This window comes from Lactuca serriola, chromosome 1 (genome assembly GCF_051521515.1).
Source record: "Lactuca serriola cultivar US96UC23 chromosome 1, Lser_US96UC23_V15, whole genome shotgun sequence".
Classification (NCBI taxonomy): Eukaryota; Viridiplantae; Streptophyta; class Magnoliopsida; order Asterales; family Asteraceae; genus Lactuca; species Lactuca serriola.
Window position 1 is genome coordinate 229,133,418 of NC_136408.1, and position 24,633 is coordinate 229,158,050.

The window sequence follows — 24,633 nt, forward strand, 5'->3', positions numbered from 1 at the left end:
CCTGGCAATAGTAGCAATCAGCATCCTTAGGAATGGCAGAAGGAGTGACAGGACCACTCTTGGTCCTTGATGAGGAGCCTTCAAGAGACTTTCCCTTAGTACCCTTCGAAGGGGACTTCCTCTTTTTCCCTTTGCCTTGCCCGATAGCCATAACAGGAGTAGAAGTTGGAGTAGGAGTAGTAGAGGTAACAACCAATTTTCCCTTAAGACCACTTTCGGTGGTCTTCAAGAGTCCTTGAAGTTTGCTCAGAGTGACTTCCTCCTTGTTCATATGATATGTCATACGAAAATGGTCATAAAAAGAAGGTAAGGAGTGCAAAATGATTTCAATTTCCAACTACTCAGGGAAGTTCACATTCAACTTGAGCAAACGGTCCACGTACCCCTGCATCTTTTTCATGTGGCCCGTGACAAATTCAATGTCCTTCATTCGGGTTGTTATCATGGAGGAGATTATTTCATACCGCTCCTAACGAGCACTCTGATGGTACCTTTCCATTAGGTCTTGGTGAATCTCAAAAGGGTAGAAGTCCTCGTAGGACTTTTGGAGCTCGGCTGTCATTGTGGCCATCATGATACATGCTGCCTTAGTAGCATCCCTCTCATGTGTCCTAAATTCAGCGATCTCCTTAGGAGTAGCAGTGGACTCATCAAGCTCTTTTAACTCCTTATCGAGAACATATTCCTTGTCCTCATAACGAGTCACCATCCTGATGTTCCTAATCCAATCCATGAAGTTGGAAGCAACAAAGATGACTCTCCCACAAAGGTTCATGAGAGAGAAAGAGCCAGTTGGGTTAGAGCCCGAAGCATTGTTGTTGGAAGACATCTGAAAAGAAGAAAACAAGTTTAGATTAGATATATAGAGTCCTTAATAAGACACCCAAATGTAATATTAAGGCTAGGACCCAATCACAATATATTATACTTAGAAGAGGTATGCCGTAATCTAAGTAATAACATATTTAAAAGGTAGGTGAATGACGACTCACCAATTTCCACCACGAAAAATGAAATGAAATATTAGGTTTTTATTGGATTTGAAATTCCTAGATTCTTTTGAGATTCATTGAACTTTTCAATGGCATGTTTCAATCTCGATTGTGCCCTTCATGTTTTGCGACTGGGATGCCGAGGATCACAAAACAAGGTGTGAATAACCATACCAATTCACATGGTACCCGTAATATTATCACCTAATCAATGTGCCGGTAAACCACACGCGCTCCACCGATCTATGATAAACATTAAGTCACCCTTTGTGGTCCTTACTAGTCCAAGTTAGTGTGCCGGTAAACCACACACACTCCACCAACGACTTGGTAAGGTACAAAGTGTGAATTCCATGGGCTAGCACCGATTTCACATTTTTTCTAAAGTAACTAAGATTGGGAATTAAAGGGTTTAGTTACTTTATCATAATCATTATACTTTTAATGAGAATTTAAAGTCATTGTCCTACCCGTTCGGCTAACGACCCTCCACCGATCAAGGAAGCAGTGGGTGAGAGTGGACAACCTTATACCCCCCTTATAGACCGGTTTCGTGAATGAGCCCTACTAACGGTAAAACGACTTATTCTTATACATACATATATATATATATATATATATATATATATATATATATATATTAACCATTAATGTTATAAATAGTATAAGTGTTGAATTTTAACTATTAAAACTCTAAGGGTTGGAATTAAAGTTTATTAAAGTGTGTGAAACTTTTCAAATTCCAAAACTTGAGGGCAAGTTTTGAAACTCTTCAAAACTTTTCATTTCATAACTTAAGAATTAAAGGTTCATAAAAATGAAGACTCTTCATTTTTATGTAACTTATGTGTTTTTAATGTGTGTTTAAAAGAAGTGACCTTTGGATTTCCATAACTTGAGGACAAATTATGGATTCCATCAAAACACATAAATGATCAAGAATTAATTCTAAACAATTCAGCAAATAATTCATATCATCTTCTAAATTCATAAGAGCATGAACATGATCATCAAAGTTTCAAGAAATATATGAACACATATAAAGCATGAAATTTTGATATAAGCCATTGTAAATGGATTAGAACAACCATTACACCAACTAAAATAAGTTTTAAAACATCAAAACATTTTAGGGTAATGTTTCTAGTCCATTTCCAGCAGCAAAACTCGAAAAACTGCCCAACACGCTCCTACTCGTCGAGTGCATGATCCTACTCGACGAGTAGGATGAATTTGTTCATGGACTCGGCGAGTCCTCCCCATGAACTCGGCGAGTCCAGTCGTCAGTGAGCAGATTTTTCGATTTTCAAGCAGTTTTGCATCAAGTATCAAACAAACAAGCCTAGGCTCTAATACCATTGTTGGGTTTTGAGCATTTTAACACTTCCTAAGTGTCCATGAAACCCTAATAAACCTTGGATCTATGTTTGTCTAATACATGCAAAAATTTTGTTTTCCAAGGTTTATAACCTATCTTGCATGGCATGGGGAACTTTTAAGCATAAAAGAACTAGATGAATTACATACCTTTTGTTGATGGTTGATTCCTTGGAGTTTGAGAGCCAAGCACCAATAATGTGAATGCCTCAAATGGAAATCACAAATCACCACAAACATGGAAAATGTATGAGAGAGTATACTAACACTTAGAAATCGGCCACCACTATTACACACACACACTAGGGTTTTATTTCATGCAACATAAGCTTGTTTATATAGTGTGCATGGTTAGGGTGAAACCCTAATAACCCATGTCTTTTCCTCTTCCAAGGATCCATGGGTTAAAAGCTCCGTGGATCATCCATGGACTTCCATACAAGCTTAGCCCATTAACAAATGAGTGTTAGCCCACACTATATAAATACAATAGCCCATTATTTAATTAGTCTTCCTTTTAATCACTAAATTAATTCATAATTAATTTAAGATTAAAACTAATTAAATAGCATGACTTAATATTAATATATTATAACTTATAATATATTAATAAATCGTAAGTATACAATTCTCATGAAATTATCCATAAATAGTTCGAATGAAGTGCAACCCAAATGGACCATGCCGGGTCGGGTCAAGTATATACCAAATAAGTTATGGACTTAGACACCTTATCCAACATTTTCTTGGTTACTCGCTAACTTCAAAGGCATATCAGGTTCTGAATAAACGTTCAAAGAAAATTGTGGAAACCTACTATGTCACCTTTGATGATGATTAGGTGAAGAAACTTCAATCATGCAAAGGACCAACGAAGGAAATCTTTCCAAAATCAGGTCAAGTTTCGGTTCCAATTTCCAATCTATTTGAAGAGTACATGTTGCTCTTTGATGAACCAGAGCGAGCAATTCATTCTGAGACAAAGGCAACTGAGAACAAGATCGACAACTTGAAGAAAATTATCGATGAAGCAGCAAAATAAATGGAAAGTGAACATCAAGCCCTAACCGAACAACCAAGTCCAAGCGAACCTCCAAAAGAAAGTTCTATATTCCAGAGGGAGTGTTCATCCACATTAGATAACCCTGATTCATCTTTCCAAGGGGAAATCCATCACCAGCAAAGACCCATGAAGTTTCATTCGAGGGGGAGCATTCTGAACTTGATGTTGAACCGTCTCATCATTCGAGGGGGAGAATCATAATACGAATGATGATTCAGATACCCAATCAAAATTAGAAGAGGAAATAAATGCCGAATTGGATCCTGCCTATGATCCAAACTGTTGGGTTTTGAGCAATCTAACACTTCCTAAGTGTGCATGCAACCCTAATAAACCTTGGATCTATGTTTTCTTCTAAAATACATGCAAATAATAATTTCCAAGGTTTCTTCCTAACTAGCATAGCATAAGGATTATGAATCATAAAAGTACTACTAGAAATACATACCATTTGAGGATGGTTGATTGTTTGGAGTTTGAGAGCCAAGCACCAATAGTGTGAATGCCTCAAATGGAATCACAAATCACCACAAACACTTGGAAAACTTTGAGAGAGTGTATACACAAATAGAAAATCGGCCACACCCACAAAAACACACTAGTGGCTATTTCATGCAACATAAGCATGCTTATATAGTGTGCATGGTTAGGGTGAAACCCTAATAACCCATGACCTTTCCTTTTCCAAGGATCCATGGGTTAAAAGCTCCATGGATCATCCATGGACTTCCATATAAACCTAGCCCATTAACAAATGAGTGTTAGCCCATACCATATAAAACAATAGCCCATAATTTAATTAGTATTCTTTTTAATCTCTAAATTAATTCATAATTAATTTAAGACTAAAACTAATTAAATAACATGACTTCATATTAATATATTATAACTTATAATATATTAATAAACATATGTGTATAACTCTCATAAAATTATCCATAAATAGTTCGGGTGAAGTGTAACCCAAATGGACCATGCCGGGTCGGGCCAAGTATGCACCAAATAAGTTATGGACTTAGACACCTTATCCAACAGACTCCCACTTGGATAAGTCAAATAAATATATTTGCGTATGTTACTTCAGGAACCAACCAGCAATCGTAGCTCTCGAAAACTCTGTTGAACAATGAAGCGCCATTTTAGGTTAGTGATCATATAATCCTCTGTTCTCATGATATCAGCCGGACAAATACATGGAACAACGTCGTACTTATTGTCCAGCAGTTTGTTTCCCGATTTTCGATTTGTTCGACAAAGAACTTAATCGAACACATCAATTTTAGTTCTGACCGGCCGGTACATAGGTCACAACAAAATCATCGAGGGGCCCAGATATCGCTTCTATTTCTAGAAGGAACAGGTAAACTTCGACTCATATGCTTGTTCTACTACTTGTTGAATTGTACACAAAGGCACGTTTTATAACATCAAGTTACTGATGCGTTTACGTGCAATCAATGCACAACCAACTCATAGGTAACAACTCATATCTCTAGGTTTGAAGATTTATATGATATTACCCTCTCACGATCACTCGAGATAAATTCCATGAAGTGATACAAGTGAGCGTGGGTTTATTCCAATACTCATAACTTATGAGCACTCATGAATGTTGTAGCAACCATTTCTATGACTAAACCCATTTAGCCATCTACAAACTCGATTCATGACAGTCTTGATTCATACCTACTTCCAACATATGAACGACTGTGGAGTGTTTAAATAACTTAGTCATTCGGAAAGAATAACCTAGCTATTTTGGAAGTCAAAACATGCAAAGTGAAACACAATAATAATCGAATCCAATATGGTCTCAGAACCCTTTTGAATATAAATAGAACCAGCTTTTATTTATCACCATATTGATTACACATTATTCATTGTATAATGTTTCAAACAATCAACTTAAGACTTGAATAAAAAACAACAGTCGTCCCATGCTCCTAGCATGTACACTTTGTTTTTCTAAACAATAGTTATGCGATACTCCAAGTATGCACACTATGTTTGTCTATGATCCTTACATTGTGATGTAGATCAATTGAACATGATTCCAATGATACTCATTTCACAATCCCAAATCCTTATTGTAAATGTGAGAATCCCCGATTCCTATCATTTACCAAAAAAAACTGTTAGATTTTAAACTTTTATGCAATGTTCCTCTTGTAATGATTATGCACAAAGTCACCAAAACCTTGTCACCAGTCATTACAGAGTATTCCAAAGAAGGTCAACTTCTATGGAACGGAAGTCTCATATTCAAAGTACATTGCTTTGAACGTCCTTATTCCAAAGAAGGTCAACTTCTATGGAACGGAAGTCTCATATTCAAAGTACATTGCTTTGAACATCCTTCTTGCATTAAGGTTTTCTAATCTTACATAGATTGAATAACTTCCACCTATGGAGACATTTCCATAGTCCCATTTTGACTATCACTTCCGAACAAGAGTTACTTCTTTTCAGAACATGTCAATATGGTCCTTTCCGACAAGTTACATCATACTTCCAACTTTCCCTGAGCAACCAATCTTTGGCGAACCTCAGATTGTCCTCGAAAATTGCTTAATCACTTTAGTCATATCCAGTTCTAGACTTTTCCCTTCTCAATGCCTTAAGCATTTGGAAAATTTAGAAAAGATGAATATTATAGCACATGCAATCGATCCTATATCCGAAGCATATGGGACACGATTCATGATGTTTTACATAAAGACATGATACTAGACAAGTCTTTTGCTACAATATTTTTTATTTGCCATGTTTTCAAAATTTAACTATGAAGAGGGATGCCGTAATCATAATCGAATTTTGAAAACGCAATATATATAGAATTTCTTCAAGTTGAACCATTCCAACATAAAATTCATATATATATTCTTGACTAAGGATGATTAAAATCTCATTCTAAGCTTTTAGAATTGAAATGAAGTATAATTTCCTCTCCCTTAATAATAGCAAAACAACTTTTCAACCCCTGCAACTTCACGAATTGAAACTTTGTTTTCTATCATTAACATTGCTAACTTGCAACACTAAACGTAATAATCATGCTCCCACTAACATGATGATTATCAGCATAACACTTATGCTCCCACTAGCTCTGACATATTTCCAGAAATCTGCTGGACTTTTGAAATTTAGATTCATACACCCTTTCTTAGTAGCTCACATGTGTGTCTAAACAATTTTCAGAACTATGACAAGGGATGTCGTAATCATAGTCTCAACTTCTTAGGCATTTTCCATTTCTCACAAGTCCATGTTAGTGTGCCGGTTAACCACACGCGCTCCACTAACGACTTTTGAAAATGCAAATAACACAATTGATATCTACGTAAAATCTACTTAGTGAAAGCGTTTCCTCACCATCATTTTCATGAATCAGAGAGAAACCTTATGACACTTAGATTTTATAGTTTATGAGTTCCTATCCATGTGAATTTGTCAAAACCATAATCACAAGATAAGGTTAGTGACAAATTCAGCTTTACATGGATTAAACTTGTTCAGTCTTAGTTTCTTGTCACCTTGGTAGCACAAGGCCCACCAATGCTTCCAAGTTGAACTCTGATAACTCACATGCAAATTCAACTTATTTGAAGTAGGTATAGAAATAAGAATTATGTCAACACGATAGGTTGCAAACCATAAGTCGTGTGCTAGTGATAAATTACAGGTTTTACTCTTGATCAAATCTTGAAACTCTTTCAGGATCTTTAAGGCTCCCACTGTCCCCTTGACATATAAGTTTCCCCAGTCAAGAACCATTCCTTGACAAAACAAATATTCAAGGGACAATGCGGATTCTTATCAAGACTAACACTTCACACAATTGGTCTTAGTTGGTCTTTGTCTCATCCAAGACATCACAACTTACCAATCTCAAATGTACAAGAGTAGAAAATATTTTACTCTTACATTTGACTAGTGTTAATAAATCTTCCTTTATGTCACTCAAAGTTAAAATCTTGGAGTATGACTCTAAGAATTGTTTTGGAACGAAGTATGACTCATCTTCTTGATTTTAACCAATCCAACAATTCATGACCTCTCTTCTTAGCCATAACAATGCACTAAGACGTCCTTAGAGTATGAATTTGTGATATGGTTTCATAATCATTAAGATGATCATGAAATATGATACTAAAGTACTCTCCCATCCTTTCATATTTGAGAAACTTTTATCTTTCTGCCTAATTTGATTCTTCTCATTTGTTTTGTCATACATTGTAACCTTTCCAATGTTACAAAATTATACTTAACCTTATAAGTATAATAATATTTACTAATCTTTAGTAAATCATGACAAATCAATCTTTGTGGTGGACCTTGACCAGCGCACACCTAGTGTACCTAATTCCTTAGTCCTTCAATTGACTCAGATATACATGTGATCAAAGAATTAGTCTTAATTTTCACAGATGAAAATTCTCATTCATCATACAATACAACTTGTATGATTCCAAGTTTCTGTCCAATTGAAACTTGGGTGATGAAAAACTTTCTTCATTTGGTAAATTCAGACACTACCACAAATGAAAGAATCAAATCCACTTTCCAATATTGCTATTACTGGAAACATATAAGCAACAATTTTCCACAGATGCCATTGTAAGGATATTTTTAAAATAAATAAAATTAAAACCTTTTTTTTTTATTTTAAAACTTTGCGGAAAACTTATCCTTACAATCCACATGAAAACCTTGATGTTATCTATTCATAATCAATATATTATAACTTTTAAGCAACAACTCAAAATTCTGATTGCCGAACCATACGATCGAAACCCACCTTTGCAATCAGAATCAACATATACTTACTTTAAGCTTCCTATCTTTTCTTTGATTCTTAAAAACATCAGCATGTGACCCATTCACATTATGTAATAAGAATCTCCAAATAGGAACTTAATAGAGTTAGACAGTGGACTTTACCCGAAGTAGAGTCAAACCTCTTGACTTGATCAACCTTATGACCTTTCAGGTGAATAGGGCAGCTTCGCAACCAATGCCCCTTCCTTTGGCAACAAAACACATGGACCCTTTGGTAATGGCACATGAGAATATCTCAGACTTAGCCTTTCTCTTTACCATTTGGTCAACCGAGTTGACTATGGCCGATCCCTTTCCATTGGGAAGAGAAATCCTTTTCTAGATATCCAATGCTACCATTATCAATGTCCATTTATGACTTGGGAAGTTGTTCTTTTAATCAAATTTGCTTTACTAGTGTTCCAAATCATTGCTGATTCCACAACACCAAGCAAAAAGATAACATCATTAAGGGTCATGTCATAGTCCGTCTCATAGTAGTCCCAAAGAGACTCACTATGTTACTAAGAAAGTGATTGAACATCCAACTTTCACGGGACTTTGACACCCAACTCTCCTGGCTTGTCAATATGTGACTTTATCTCCAAGATGTGAGCATACATAGACTATGCTTGCCAATAGGGATTGAGTGACTTTAAACTTTTCAAGAACTTGTGGGTGAGGGAGAATAATTGGAGGAGGTGGAGGAAGTGAAGCATGATGTTGAGGGACACCATCTTCAAGAGATTTGGGAAGATCATAGTTGTCTGAACCAGACATCTATAATGGGAGAAAATCAAGTTAGTTGATTCAAAGTCCTTAAAATAACACCCAATATGAAATATTAAGGCTAGGACCCAACACAATATTTTATAATTTGGAAGAGGGATGTCGTAATCCAAGCTATAAAATATTTGAAGGTAGGCGAATGACGATTCACCAATTTCCACCATGAAAAACGAAATAATTTATTAGGTTTTAATTGGATTTGAAATTCCTAGATCTTTTGAGATTCATTGAACTTTTCAATGGCATGTTTCAATCTCGAGTGTGCCCTCTCAAATTTTGTGACTAGGATGCCGAGGATCACAAAACAAGGTGTGAATAACCATACCAATTCACTTGGTACCCTTAATATTATCACCTAATCAATGTGCCGGTTAACCACACACGCTCCATTGATCTATGACAAACATTAAGTCACCCTTCGTGATCCTTACTAGTCCAAGTTAGTGTGCCGGTTAACCACACACGCTCCACCAATGACTTGGTATGGTACAAAGTGTGAATTCCATGGGCTAGCACCAAATTCACATTTTTCCTAAAGTAACTAAGATTGGGAATCAAATAAAAATATTTAGTTACTTTATAATAATCATTATACTTTTAATGAGAATTTAAAGTCATTGTCCTACCCGTTCGGCTAACGACCCTCCACCAGTCAAACAAGCGGTGGGTGAGAGTGGACACCCATTAAGTTGTCATTTTATAGGCAACAACCTTATACCCACCTTATAGACCGGCTTCGTGAATGAGGCCTACTAACGGTAAAACGACTTGTTCTTATACATATATATAATAATTAACCATTAATCTTATAATAGTATAAGGGTAGAATTTTAACTTTTAAAACATCTAGGGTATGGAATTAAAGTTTGTGTGAGACATTACAAATTCCAAAACTTGAGCGCAAGTTTTGAACAATTCATAAACTTTTGGATATTTATAACTTATGAGTTTTAATTAAGTGTTTTAAAGCTTTTGATGAAGAGTCTCTTGGAAATCCATAACTTGAGGACAAGTTATGAAGTCCATAAAAGCATTTATTAGAAAAACTCTTCAAAAGTGTAACTTATGACTTCTTAAAAACAACATTTAAAAGAAAAAATTTTGGAATTCCATAACTTGAGGACAAATTATGAATTCCATTAAAACACATTAAGATCAAGAATTAACTAACAAACAATTTGCAAATAATTCCTATGATCTAACAAAACTCATATGAACGTGAACATCCACATCAACAATTTCAAAAATCATATGAACACATATAAACTTGAAATTTTGATTATAACTTTGAAATTGGTCCACCATCATCATTACCACATCAAAAATAGGTTTTATGAGTCCAAAACAGTTTAAGGTAATGATTCTAGACCAATTCCAGCACCAAAACTCGAAGATATGTTGTCTGAGGGTCCAACTCGTCGAGTGCATGAACCAACTCACCGAGTTGGATGAATTTTTTCTTGGACTCGTCGAGTCCCTTCATGGACTCGGTGAGTCTGCTGTGCAGACAACACATAAACTTCAATTTTCAACAATTTGCATCAAGTATTCAAGAAAACAAGCCTAGGCTCTGATACCACTGTTGGGTTTTGAGCAATCTAACACTTCCTAAGTGTGCATGCAACCCTAATAAACCTTGGATCTATGTTTTCTTCTAAAATACATGCAAATAATAATTTCCAAGGTTTCTTCCTAACTAGCATAGCATATGGATTCTGAATCATAAAAGTACTAGTAGAAATACATACCTTTTAAGGATGGTTGATTGTTTGGAGTTTGAGAGCCAAGCACCAATAGTGTGAATGACTCAAATGGAATCACAAATCACCACAAACACTTGGAAAACTTTGAGAGAGTGTATACACACATAGAAAATCGGCCACACCCACAAAACCACACTAGTGGCTATTTCATGCAACATAAGCATGCTTATATAGTATGCATGGTTAGGGTGAAACCCTAATAACCCATGACCTTTACTTTTCCAAGGATCCATGGGTTAAAAGCTCCATGGATCATCCATGGACTTCCATATAAGCCTAGCCCATTAAAAAATGAATGTCAGCCCACACCATATAAAACAATAGCCCACAATTTAATTAGTCTTCTTTTTAATCTCTAAATTAATTCATAATTAATTTAAGACTAAAACTAATTAAATAACATGACTTCATATTAATATATTATAACTTATAATATATTAATAAACATATGTGTATAACTCTCATAAAATTATCCATAAATAGTTCGGGTGAAGTGCAACCCAAATGGACCATGCCGGGTCGGGCCAAGTATGTACCAAATAAGTTATGGACTTAGACACCTTATCCAACACAAACTACCCTCCTCTCAGGAAATGGACAAGAGATCATCCAAAAACTCAAGTAATCGGTGAATAATCTGAGGGAGTTCTTACTTGGTCCCAAATAAAAGTGAAGCAAACTGCTCTGTTCTCTCAAGTAGAAATTTGCATGTTTAATTCATTTGTCTAAAAAATAGAACCGAAAACAGTTAATATTGCACTCGATCACTCTGATTGGGTACAGGCAATGCAAGACAAACTCCATGAGTTTGAGCGAAATCGAGTTTGGAGATTAATTCCCACACCAAAGGATGCAACTGTAGTTGGGTTAAAACGGGTTTTTAGAAACAAAATGGAAAAAGAAGAAAATGTGATTCGTAATAAAGCAAAGTTGGTTGTGAAGGGATATTGTCAGGAAGAAGGGATAGAATATGAAGAGACTTTCGCTCCTGTAGAAAGGTTAAAACCAATATGGATCTTTCTGGCGTATGCCGCACACGAAAACTTTGAAGTGTTCCAAGTGGATGTCAAGTGTGCCTTTCTGAATGGAGAACTAGAGGAGACTGTATATGTTGAGCAACCACCGGGTTTCTTGAACGAAAGGTATCCTGATCATTGCTATATTCTGGATAAAGCCGTCTATGTTTGAAGTAAGCTCCTAGAGTCGGGTATGAAACCCTTACTCGATTTCTAAAAATGTCCATGTTTAAATAAGGTTCGGTTGACCCAACCTTCTTTTGCAAGAAAGAGGGTAACCACTTAATGATCGTCCAAATTTACGTCGATGATATCATCTTCGGTTCCACGAATCCCAGCCTAACAGCTGAATTCAGGAAGTTGATGGAGACTAAGTTTGAGATGAGCTGAATGGGTCCAATTAACTTATTCCTTAGCTTGAATATTAGACAGGGACCCGAAGGCATATTTATCAATCAGGAGGCTTACACGAAGACCTTACTAGCTAAGTTTAGCATGATGGGAGATTCTAAAGTAAGGGTTTCTATGTCATTTGGAACGAAGTTAACACCATTTTTGGAGAAACCAGCTGTTGATATCACCCTCTATCGTCAAATGATAGGGTCTCTAATGTATCTAACAACTAGTAGACTAGATATTATGTATTCTGTTTGTTATTGTGCCAGATTTCAAGCTAATCCACGCGAACCTCACATGGTGGCTGTTAGGAACATCTTCAGATATTTGAAGGGAACCTTATCTCTCGGTCTGTGGTATCCTGCTAAATCATGATTTTTCGTTCAAGCATTCTCTGATGCTGATCATGGAGGATGCGGTTTGGACCGAAAGAGCACTACAGGCGGATGTCAATTCCTCGATGGTAAACTTGTTAGTTGGCAGTCCAAGAAACAACATGCGTTTCACTCTCTACAACCAAAGCTGAATATATTGCAGTAACATCTTGCACTTCCCAGGTCATATGGATCCAAAGCCAATTAAGAGATTATGGCCTGAATATGAAGAAGATTCCCCTTTATTGCGATTCTGAAAGCGCCATCAGGATTTGTCATAATCCGGTGCAGCAGTCCAAGTCAAAACACATAGCACTGAGATACCACTTCATCAAGGATCATGTAGAAGATGAGAATGTTGAAATTCACTTCGTTCGGTCCTCTAATCAATTGGTTGACATCTTTACTAAGGCCTTACCTGAAGCATCGTTTGATAAAATACTACAAGGCATATGAATGATGGAAGCTGAGTGAGTTCCAAAACCACACTAAATTCATTAATTATAACTTTTTCTTTCGCTTTCTTAAAATTTTCTAAACAACTGAAATGAACCGAACGCTTGGTCTATTTCGGCTCCTGATTTTTCGGGAACCAAAATGAACTGAAGGCTTGGTCTATTTCGCCTCTTATAATTTTCAAAGCTAGCGATTATTTCCTCTTATGGTTTGGAACTTACATATCCTTTGTATATTATGTATATCGTTTGCTTACTCTACTTTATGTCTTCAATTAATTTCCAAAATCCAAAAATATTTTTTTTTCTTTTTTTTTTCTTTGGAATTTCTTAAATAAAAAAAATTATTCTTTTTACTTAGTTTAATTAATTTTTTTTCTTTTCTCGAATAATTCGAAAATTCCAAAATATTATATTTCAGTATCACAGATGCACTTACGTGATGGAGACTGGGGCATGTATAACACTCTTTATCTATGTACTAGTTAAGTGTCCCTAGAAGCATGTTGTTGCATGTCGACCGAAGCCTCCAAGAATTTGAGTGAAGCCTTACTGATTCGATATATACAAATCGTTTCTTCTCAATTAGGCTGATCAAATCACTCAAGTCATGAGCTACCTTACTCTTCTCACATTGAGTTAAGAGTTATCTGCTTGGTCCATCTTTAATAGCAGAGGTACTTTCGGTTCTTTAACCACCTATTCTTACTTCTCCATCTCATTTCAGTTCATCATTGTAACCCTTGAGACTCTCAGCATTTACCACTGAGGTTTATGGTTACACAACATCTGTGTTGATGATCTTAGTTTCGTTTCACCACGTGCTAAGTGAGACCCAAAATCCAATGCCTTAAACGAATTGACGGTGAACACTCCAAAGTTCTAGTTTTTCACCCGTGAATTAACAAAACCACTTTGATGGTCTGTACCTTGAAATCTTTTTAATTCTTTTGTGATCTTTATGAATTTGTCTAACACCAAGACTTTTTTCCAAAATGATCCAATTTTTTTTAAATATTTCAACATATATGTCACCAAGTCACCGAATATATTATCTATCATACTTGTATAATAAGCTACACTGGTCTCACAAGTACTTCATCCAACTTTCGGTCTTATGTCATGTACTGAAGTTCGGTTGATGCTAAGCCACCCCTTATAGCTTAAATTTGAAAAGATGTCTTTCAATGTTTCTTAATAAACATTTGATCGTATTCCAACGGGAAACCACACAGACACTTCTAAGTCTCTCTTGACTTTGAGGGAAGCGATTCGTGCCCGGGATCCACAGTTTCGTGTCTAAATAGACATCACTTAAATCCCACAAATACTTTGCTTTATTTCTTTTCTATTGGCACACTCTTGCACGAAGATCTTTATGATTTTCCCAATTCTTGTTCGTGGTACTAATGGAAAATTTTCAGATTTGATGCTTCGGTTGTAAATGCTATGGTGGTACACTATGTCAAGGCGCGAACATTGCCAGCCTTATATGAAGCGAAAGGGTTTGTCATCGTTTGAAAAGGGATTTGAAACAATTTTGAATTTGGAAAGGCAGTAACAAGATAGATTTCAAACCGAGTCATTAGATAAGAATTGCAACGGGCACGTTAATTTGAAACAGTTCATAACATCACGCCTGATGACATCTTTCTAGGGAAACACAGCTGTCAAATCGTGCTTTTTTAGGCGCCGATTCAAAAGATCGTAGCATTATTACTACATATTCTTTCTCTCTCCTGGGAATGGTATATAAGGTCTTCTAACACTCCTTGTACCACTTTACCACTTCCAAACATTCTCAAGAACATATCGGTGAATTTCTATTATTCATCTTCTTCTTCATACCAATAACAATAGCTAAATCTCCATCCGTTCATGAACAAACTGTGTCATCCTCTCTGTTGACCATCATACCCAAACAGAACCTGATTATCGATCTGGATCCTTTTCGTTATGATTCCTATATGCTCCAAGTGGTTGAATGCCTTAAATATTCACCACTCGTGATCGCTATGACCTAGGTGGAATCAGTTCGGATGTCTTTGCTCTTTCAACTCCATACAATGGCTTCTTATGAAAAAAGTATGGAACACATTTTGAGATTTTCAATCACAAAATTTCCATCTCCATAGTACGATTTTGCTCCCTGTTAAAGCTAGCTTCTGATGATTCCTTGGTTCATCCTGACTCCATATCTACGACATAGCTTTTCACAATGTTTTACGATATGGGGTATAATGATCTTCTTACAACGGTGACCAAGTTCAAGAAATATTGCCTTCCATTACAGTGGAACGGATTATTTACCCTTCTTTTCAAGGCATTTGCTGAAAGGGTTGCTGGGTCAGATGGGGCTAGCAAGACACTCATGACCTTACTCTATGGTATTTATCACAACATCAACTTGGACTATGGATCCATTTTATGGTCCTAACTGGTACAAAGCCTCAATTCCTTTTATAGACACTTGGAAATATCCTGTGGTAGGTTTTGGATCCTTATAACTCATCGGGCCATTGAGAAGTTTAATGTTCCTATCATGGATGATGTATTGAGATTGTCAATTGGCACCTTCCACACCACCAAGATCGTTGTCTCAGATCTAACCAAATTCATGCTCGTTGGTTCCATTCCCGAATCAATGTATCAGTGTGTCTCTGCCGAAAGCAAGGTTATCAGGGAATACAAAAAGCTTCCTTCTTCAGGACCACAGAAACTCACTCCTGAAATGCAGAAATCCCTTGATGAATCTGACAGGCCAGCAAAATGTGGGAAGAAGCCTGATCAAAAGAAGCAGGAGAAAGAAGGTCAATCCTCCAAAGCTTCTACGCCTAAAAATCGTAAGACCAAACAAGCAGCTCCTTCTGCATCCAAGAAGCAAAAGGTGAAGAAGATGGCAAGGAAACCAAAGGAAGCTTCTCCTAGTGATTCAGATTATGTTCCTTCTGATCATAATCAAGAGAAATCTGCCGAAGGTGAAGATAATCACCTTTAAGGATCACCAAGAAGAAATACACCTCCACGTTCTCCATCTCCCGATCCATTATAGAGTTCAAAGTGAGGATGATATGATGCTCCCCTTACAAAGTGACACTTAAAAGATCTAAATGAACTTGTCAAGATGCTTGCTTCATCTTCCTCTTCCTCGACATTAGCTTACTCGGATACTGCTATTCAACCCCAAATTGAAACAACCCTCCAACAGCATGATGAGTCTATTCAGAAGGCAACCAAGGCTATGGATGCCTCTACTCCGTCATGTAAGTAAGCCTCAGAAAAGGTCGCCACACTCATTTCCGATGCCAAGATTTTTCTAGAATCTCTTCAAGGGGCAGCCGAGGCTGATGCCAAAAAAGTTAACACTGCTATTGAGTTGCTTTCAAAGACTTTTCAGGCTGAGAAAGAAAATTTTGATTTGGTGCGCAAGACTCTTCAAACTGATCAAACAGAGTTTCTGTCTTCAGTCACTAGTTGTCTTGACAAACTCCAAGCCGACCTTGTAATGGAGAAGAAGATTACGGATCAACTTGCTCGCAAAACTACCTTGCTTGAAGTTTAGTCCGTTCATCTAACCCAGACGAATAAGGAGATTGATTCTCTATAGTCGGAGCGAGCTGTCATCAAAAACTGTGTCTCTGATGTCTTCGCCATTCTCTCTAATCTGGTCAATGCCCATGATTCGATTGTAACGACAAAAATTCCAAAACGATTTTTCACATATTAAAAACACACTTACATTCATAATCGTTATAAAAATGTCATTGTATCACACAACAACCCATAACGTTACAACCCAAGATCATAATATATAAAACTCCTCATGTGTTACTGATCAAGCCGACGCCTTCCCGCGATCCTCACTGGTACCTGAAACACATATGATAGGTGCATTTCATGCACCTATTATGCATGTTTATTTCCGTCTTTTTATAGCATTCTACTTCATATTTCTTGCATTTAGTTGATTATTAGGGTAATTGCATGTTTCATTAAGAATGTCTGGTACTTCACTATTTTCGATTTATTTTGCAGGCATTATGGAGCATGGAACGTGGAGCTTGGATGCTTGGATGCTTGTAGCATAGAGCTTTGGAACATGAAGATGGAACCCAAGTCATTGTGCATTATTATCATAGCAAAAGGACTATGTTTGAAACGCGATTATTTTCAAACCGACATGGGTCGTGTTTGTCCTTTGTCATCTTATATTTGAGCAACATGACTCGTGGTGAAGCTAGATTGAAGATGGAGCCAACAGTGAAGACTTTTTGGAATTTTAGCAAAAAGCACGGGTCATGCCAAAAACACATGGTCATGAGCCATGCCAAAAACACGTGGGCAAAAGGCATGGCCATGCTAAAAACGCATGGCCTTATGGCAAGTCACGTGAACTTTAATTAAAAGAGCAGAAGAATGTCATTTGAAGAGAGAACGGTTTTGGGAGCAGTTGGGGCGATCTTGGGCGATTTTAGGGAGAATTCTTGGAGCTTTTGAGAAGACCTAATCATTGCAAACATTTGGATTTGATTTTTGTAAGGATTAAACATTCCAATTCCATCTTTATTCTTGTTTGATTTGTTCTTAGCCATGTGTGGCTAAGAAACCCTAGTTTCTAGTTCTTGTTCAAAACATGTTTATTGCTTGACTTGAAGCATATGATTTGATGTTTGATTTGTGATTCTATTCTAGTGATTATGTTTTTGTTTAAACTAGAATCCTTGAATTTGATTTGTGTTTGATTGGCCACTTTCATGAATTGAATTTTTGTGCAGTTAATTAACTTTTAGGGCACCTAATCGTTCTGTTGAGTTAATAATTGGTAACAAGCAATAAGTTCTGGTATTGTAAAACATATATCACATGTTTTCACACTTCCGAGCGTATGAGAAGAAATGAACATTGTTGGGAAGCTTGTACAAAACTTAATGCGGTTTTTCAATACAATCTAAGAGCGTGTTTAGGTTGAATTAGTAAAGCTAGGTCTAATCAAAGAGCGTGTTTTGGTTAGATAATTTGGCAAGCGAGAGTTATTAGAGCATGTTAATATCTTTTAGTACCAACATAGAATAGCAATCTTAAATTACATCAAGTCATAATCAAGTTGAACAACAACATTGAGAACTAGAACTAGAACCATTCAATCAATTTGTTTACAAATCTATTTCATTTTGTGCATGCTTTTAAAGTAGATTGTTATTTAGTTATTTACTTTTGCAAACAAACACCCCTTTGTGACCAAAGTACCTTGTGCAAAAAGGTATAGACTTTTGTCCCGTGTCTTTGTGGTTCGACCCTGCTTGCCTTGTACTACTTTTTAGTGCATTAAAGCAGTGTATTTGGAGTCTATTGTACCCCTATTATTTGTTGGGTTTGACACTCCTAACAAATTGGCGTCGTTGCCGGGGACACGGTGTTACTAATTGTTTATGCCTAGATCTTTTCGTACAGGTATACCACTGAGAATTGACTCGGAGATAGAGAAGACTGCAAAGAAGTTAAGGAAGCAAGCCAAGCTTCGTAAGAGGCAACCGGTTTTTGGTACTTCTTCTTCATCCAATCCCCTGGTCATTAACATTTGGGAGGATATTACCCTCTCAAGTGTGTCCGCATCCGAAACAGAAAGTCCATTACCTTCACCTCAACCATCCTCATCCAGAAATACCACCCCACCCTCTTCACCTACTCATGACAACCCAAACACTACACCCACAGAAACTTCAACCACTACTCATACCATGGGAGACAACCATGGAGGGAATCCGCCTCCAAATCCACCACCCGAACAAACCCTTCGCCAATGGGCGAGGCAAGAGGTTACTGAACAACCTCTTTGCATCACCTATCCGGCAGCCACAAACCTTGAATTAAAATCCGGTCTCATTCACTTATTCCCAACCTTTAGAGGCTTAGAAAATGAAGATCCCCACAAGTTCCTCACGGAGTTCCATGTTGTGTGTGTTGGCATGAAACCACACAATGTCACTGAAGAGCAAATCAAGCTTAGGGCATTCCCCTTTGCAGTGCAAGACTCAACAAAAGATTGGCTTTATGACCTTCCACCGGGGACGGTCAACACATGGGTAGATCTTGCACGCCTCTTCTTAGACAAATATTTCCCAGAAATGAAAGCCTCAGCCCTAAGAAGAGAGATAATTGGGATCAAACAACACAAAAGAGAAGCCTTTCATACATATTTGGAGAGGTTCAAAAAGCTTTGTGCCCGTTGCCCAAAGCATGGTATTAGTGAGTATCAAATCCTTCAATACTTCATTGAAGGCATGACTCCTTGGGAAAGAAGACTTCTTAATGCTTCAAGTGGAGGATCTTTGACTGACAAGACCCCAACGGAGATTCGGGATCTCATAAAAAACATGGCGGAGGATTCAAAGCATACTAGTCAAGATGAAGATTGGTACACAGATGCACCTCGAGGTGTAAAAGAGGTGCACACTCCTCAAATTGAAGCTCAACTATCCGAATTGACTAAGGTGGTAATGATGCTTGCTAAGGACAAAGGTGTGCAATCCACACCCCGTCCCTGTGGCATTTGCACTCAAGTGGGACACCCGACTGATATGTGTCCTCAATTGCAAGAAGAAGAATATAAAGAAGCAAATGTTATAGGAGGCTATTCCGGGCATAATCAAAGAACTTATGATCAGCCCCGAGGCAATCAAGGGTGGAACAACAACCAAAACCTGGGTTATCAACAAAGACCCCCACCCCATTACCAAGTAAGGCCTCCATTCCCACAACAAAACTACCAACCGAGGCAACTACAACCGCCTCAACAAGCTGGATCCTCAAGTATGTCCTTAGAAGACATATTTAAATGCCTTGCGACCAACACCCAAAGTTTTCAGCAAGAGACCAAGGCAAGCATCATGAATCTTGAGCAACAAATGCCACAACTTGCTCAATCAGTGAGCAAAATGGAGAATCAAGGAAAGCTACCTCCTCAAACTGAAAAGAACCCAAAGCACAATGCTTGTGCAATTAGCTTGAGGAGTGGAAAGAAATATGATGGCCCGAAGATGCCCGAAGAAGAAGAAGAGGAGTTAGTGATAGAAGAACCACCAAAGAAGGATGAAAAGAAAGAAAAAATGGTGGAGAAAAAGAAGCCGGAAGAGAAAGAAGCAAAGATCACACCACCACCTTTTCCATCAAGATTGAGCAGCAACAAAAAAGAGAGAGAAGATAGTGAAATCATGGCAATGTTCCGGAAAGTTGAAGTCAACATTCCTCTCTTAGATGCGATCAAACAGGTACCTAGGTATGCTAAGTTTCTTAAGGAACTTTGCACATCTAAAAAGAAACTGCGAGGTAATGAGACACTGAAAGTAAGTGAAAATGTGTCTGCAGTTTTGCAGAAAAGGATGCCCCCAAAGTGCAAGGATCCAGGTGTTTTTACCGTTCCTTGCAAATTGGGAAACTTGTATGTCCCCCGTGCTATGCTAGATTTAGGAGCTTCAATTAATGTTTTACCATATTCTGTTTATAAATCTATTGGCATAGGCACTTTAACAAAAACAGGGGTAATCATCCAACTTGCAGATCGTTCTATAGTACACCCAAAAGGTGTATTAGAGGATGTTTTGGTGCAAGTTAATGAGCTTGTCTTTCCTGCAGATTTTTATGTGCTTGATATGGGAGATGATGACCATCCATCCTCGAGTTCCATACTTTTAGGTAGACCATTCTTGAAAACAGCAAGAACAAAAATTGATGTCTACAATGGTACATTGTCCATGGAATTCGATGGGGTGGTCATCAACTTCAATATCTATGAAGAAATGAGGTACCCAAGTGATGTTCATTGCATAAATTTTGTTGATATAATCCAACCTTTGACTGAAAAGTGTTTTGAGTTGACTAACCATGATTTGTTGGAGTTAGTTTTGAGCAGGAATTTTGATAGCAAGTCAGTCAAAGAAATTGCAGAAAATTTCAAGTTAGATAGAGAGTTGCTGGAAATTGTGGAGAGCATGGAAGAAAAGAAGAAAATAAGGTATGATAATAGCAATGTGAAATTGCCCATTTCTAACACAAAACTTCTTCCTTCCGTTGTACAGGCACCTAAGCTAGAATTGAAGACTCTTCCAGATCATTTGAAGTATTCGTACCTTGGGGAAGAGAAGACTTTGCCTGTCATTATCTCCAACAAGTTGTCCATGGTAGAAGAAGATGAGTTGGTGACTTTGCTGAAAAAGTATAAGAAAACTATTGGGTGGACAATTGCTGACATAAAAGGGTTGAGCCCTTCCTTGTGCATGCATAAGATCCTCATGGAGGAGGACTTCAAACCAACTCGAGAGGCACACAAAAGACTGAATCCACCCATGATGGAGGTGGTAAAGAAAGAAATCATGAAGCTTCTGGATGCAGGTATGATTTACCCTATCTCAGATAGTAAATGGGTGAGCCCCGTTCAGGTAGTCCCGAAAAAAGTAGGGGTCACAGTTGTCAAGAATTCTGAGGGAGATTTGGTGCCATCCCGTGTGCAAAACGGGTGGAGGGTTTGTATTGACTATAGAAAGTTGAATGCCTCAACGAGAAAAGACCGTTTTCCTTTGCCATTTATTGACCAAATGCTAGAGAGATTGGCGGGTAAATCTCATTACTGTTGCATTGATGGTTTCTCGAGTTTTCATCAAATTCTGGTAGCCCCGGAAGACCAAGAGAAAACCACCTTCACTTGTCCCTTTGGCACATTTGCTTATAGGCATATGCTTTTTGGTCTATGCAATGCACCCGCAACATTTCAGAGATGCATGATGAGCATTTTTTCTGAATATGTTGAAAACATCATTGAAGTTTTCATGGATGACTTCACAGTCTATGGAAACTCCTTTGATGAATGTTTGAGCAATCTAACAAAAATTTTGCAAAGGTGCATTGACACAGATCTTGTGCTTAACTATGAAAAATGCCATTTCATGGTGGACAAAGGATTGATTCTAGGTCATATTGTGTCCCGAAAAGGCTTGGAAGTTGACAAAGCCAAGATAGATGTTATCAAAAGTCTTCCTTACGCGACAAATGTTCGGGAAGTTCGTTCGTTTCTTGGCCATGCAGGTTTCTATCGGCGGTTCATTAAAGATTTTTCAAATATTACAGTGCCGATGTGTCAACTACTCCAAAAAGATGCTGAATTTGAGTTCACTCAGCCATGCAAGGATGCCTTCGATCGTTTGAAGGATTTACTCACCTCTGCTCCAATCATCCAACCACCTAATTGGGATCTCCCGTTTGAGATCATGTGTGACGAGAGCAACACGGCTATAGGGGGCAGTATTGGGTCAAAAGGTGGGTCGAGCACACCATGTCATCTACTATGCATCAAAGACCCTTGACAGTGCCCAATGCAACTACACCACAACAGAAAAGAGTTGATCGCTATTGTTTTTGCACTGGAGATGTTCCGACAATACCTCCTTGGAACTAAAGTGATCATATACTCGGACCATGCTGCCATAAAGGACTTACTTACCAAGAAAGATTCGAAGCCGAGGTTAATACGGTGGATGCTGCTTTTGCAAGAGTTCAATATTGAGATCAAAGATAAGAGCGGGAAAGAGAACCTAGTCGCCGACCATTTGAGCCGAATAGTTCAACCCGAAGATGCGATTCCCATCCATGACACATTCCCGGACGAGCATTTGTTTGCTATCCAAACACCAACTTGGTATGCGGATATATGCAACTTCATGGTGACGGAAAAGTTCCCACCCGAGCTCACGAGGTCACAGAGAGATAAGATCAAAAAAGAGGCGAGAAGGTACATTTGGGATGAACCGTACCTTTGGAAACATTGTGCAGATCAGGTAATAAGAAGATGCGTTGAAGAACATGAGGTACAATCTATTCTCAACTTTTGTCATAGTTATGCTTGTGGAGGGCATTTTGGTCCTCAAAGAACTGCCTGGAAAATTTTAGACTGTGGATTTTATTGGCCCTGACTTTTTCATGACTCTTACACTTTTTGTAAAAGTTGTGAGAGATGTCAAATGACCGGTTCTTTGAGTTCCCGAAACCAAATGCCCTTGACCCCCATCTTGGTTTGTGAAATATTTGATATATGGGGTATTGACTTTATGGGTCCTTTTCCTTCATCCTTTGGGAATTTATACATCCTTTTGGCTATTGACTATGTTTCCAAATGGGTAGAAGCAAAGGCAACAAGAACTGATGATGCAAAAGTTGTTGTAGATTTTGTCAAGGCTAACATTTTATGTAGGTTTGGAACTCCAAAAGCCTTGATCAGTGACAGGGGCACACACTTCTGCAACAAAACTCTTGGATTAGTTCTCAAGAAGTATGGAGTACAACATCGGGTGTCCACAGCTTATCACCTGCAAACAAATGGACAAGCTGAAGTGTCAAACCGAGAAATCAAGTCCATACTTGAGAAAACAGTGAACACAAACCGCAAAGATTGGAGTTTCAGATTAGAAGATGCACTTTGGGCATACCGAACTGCATATAAAACTCCAATCGGAATGTCACCTTATAGACTTGTGTTTGGCAAAGCTTGTCACCTCCCTGTTGAACTGGAACACAAAGCTTTCTAGGCTGTCAAAAAGCTAAACATGAAGATGGATGAAGCGAGCGTTCAATGAAAGTTAGAGATCCAAGAGTTGGAGGAGATAAGAAATGAAGCATTCGAAAGTTCACGCATCTACAAAGACAAGACCAAAGCATTCCATGATAAGTACCTCTCCCGTAAGATCTTTGAGATTGGTCAAAAGGTATTACTCTATGACTCTCGACTTAAATGGTTTTCTGGTAAGTTACGGTCCCGGTGGGTAGGACCGTTCATTGTTACTAATGTATTTGATCATGGTGCAGTTGAGATTAAGAGTAACAAAACTGGAAAAGTGCTCAAAGTTAATGGCCACAGGTTAAAGGTTTTCTATGAAGGTTTCCAAGAGAAAGATATGGAGGTTGATAGCTTGGAACGCCCGGACTACATTGAGTGAATCTAAAGGGCAAAGTCGAGCCAAAGACTTAAAACAAGGGCGGCTAACCGAGAGGCAACTCGGGAGTATTTCTTTCTATTTTCTTTATTTTGATTTATTTCATCCATGTTGAAATGTTTTTACGTCTTTTCGAGGGTTCGGCACAAATAACTTTCCTATTTAATGCTCAAAGAAAATATGTTTTTTTTCACAAAAAAAAAAAAAAAAATCGTGAATTTCATGTTAACAGAAAGAAAACGCACGGGGTAAGCCAAAAACACACGGGCTCATGCTAAAACGCATGGTCATAATTTTTGTCCATGCTGCCACTTCGAGGTTTTTAAGAAAAAAAAGATTTTGGCACGGGCTAGCTCCAAATCGCATGGGTAAAGGGCCAAAACGCACGGCCTAGGTTCTAGACCGTGCGTGTCATCGAAGATTGTAGCAAACAGAAAAAAAAAACGCACGAGGCTCCCAAAAACGCACGGCCAAAACACCTGGCCCGTGCGAATTGATCAAGACCCTTAATAAAAACGCACAGCCTGCATAAAAACAAAAAAAGGGTCACGGCTGAAAAAAACCCACGAACTCACGGACGAAACCAATTGGTTTGATCAACAGCTTAGGTC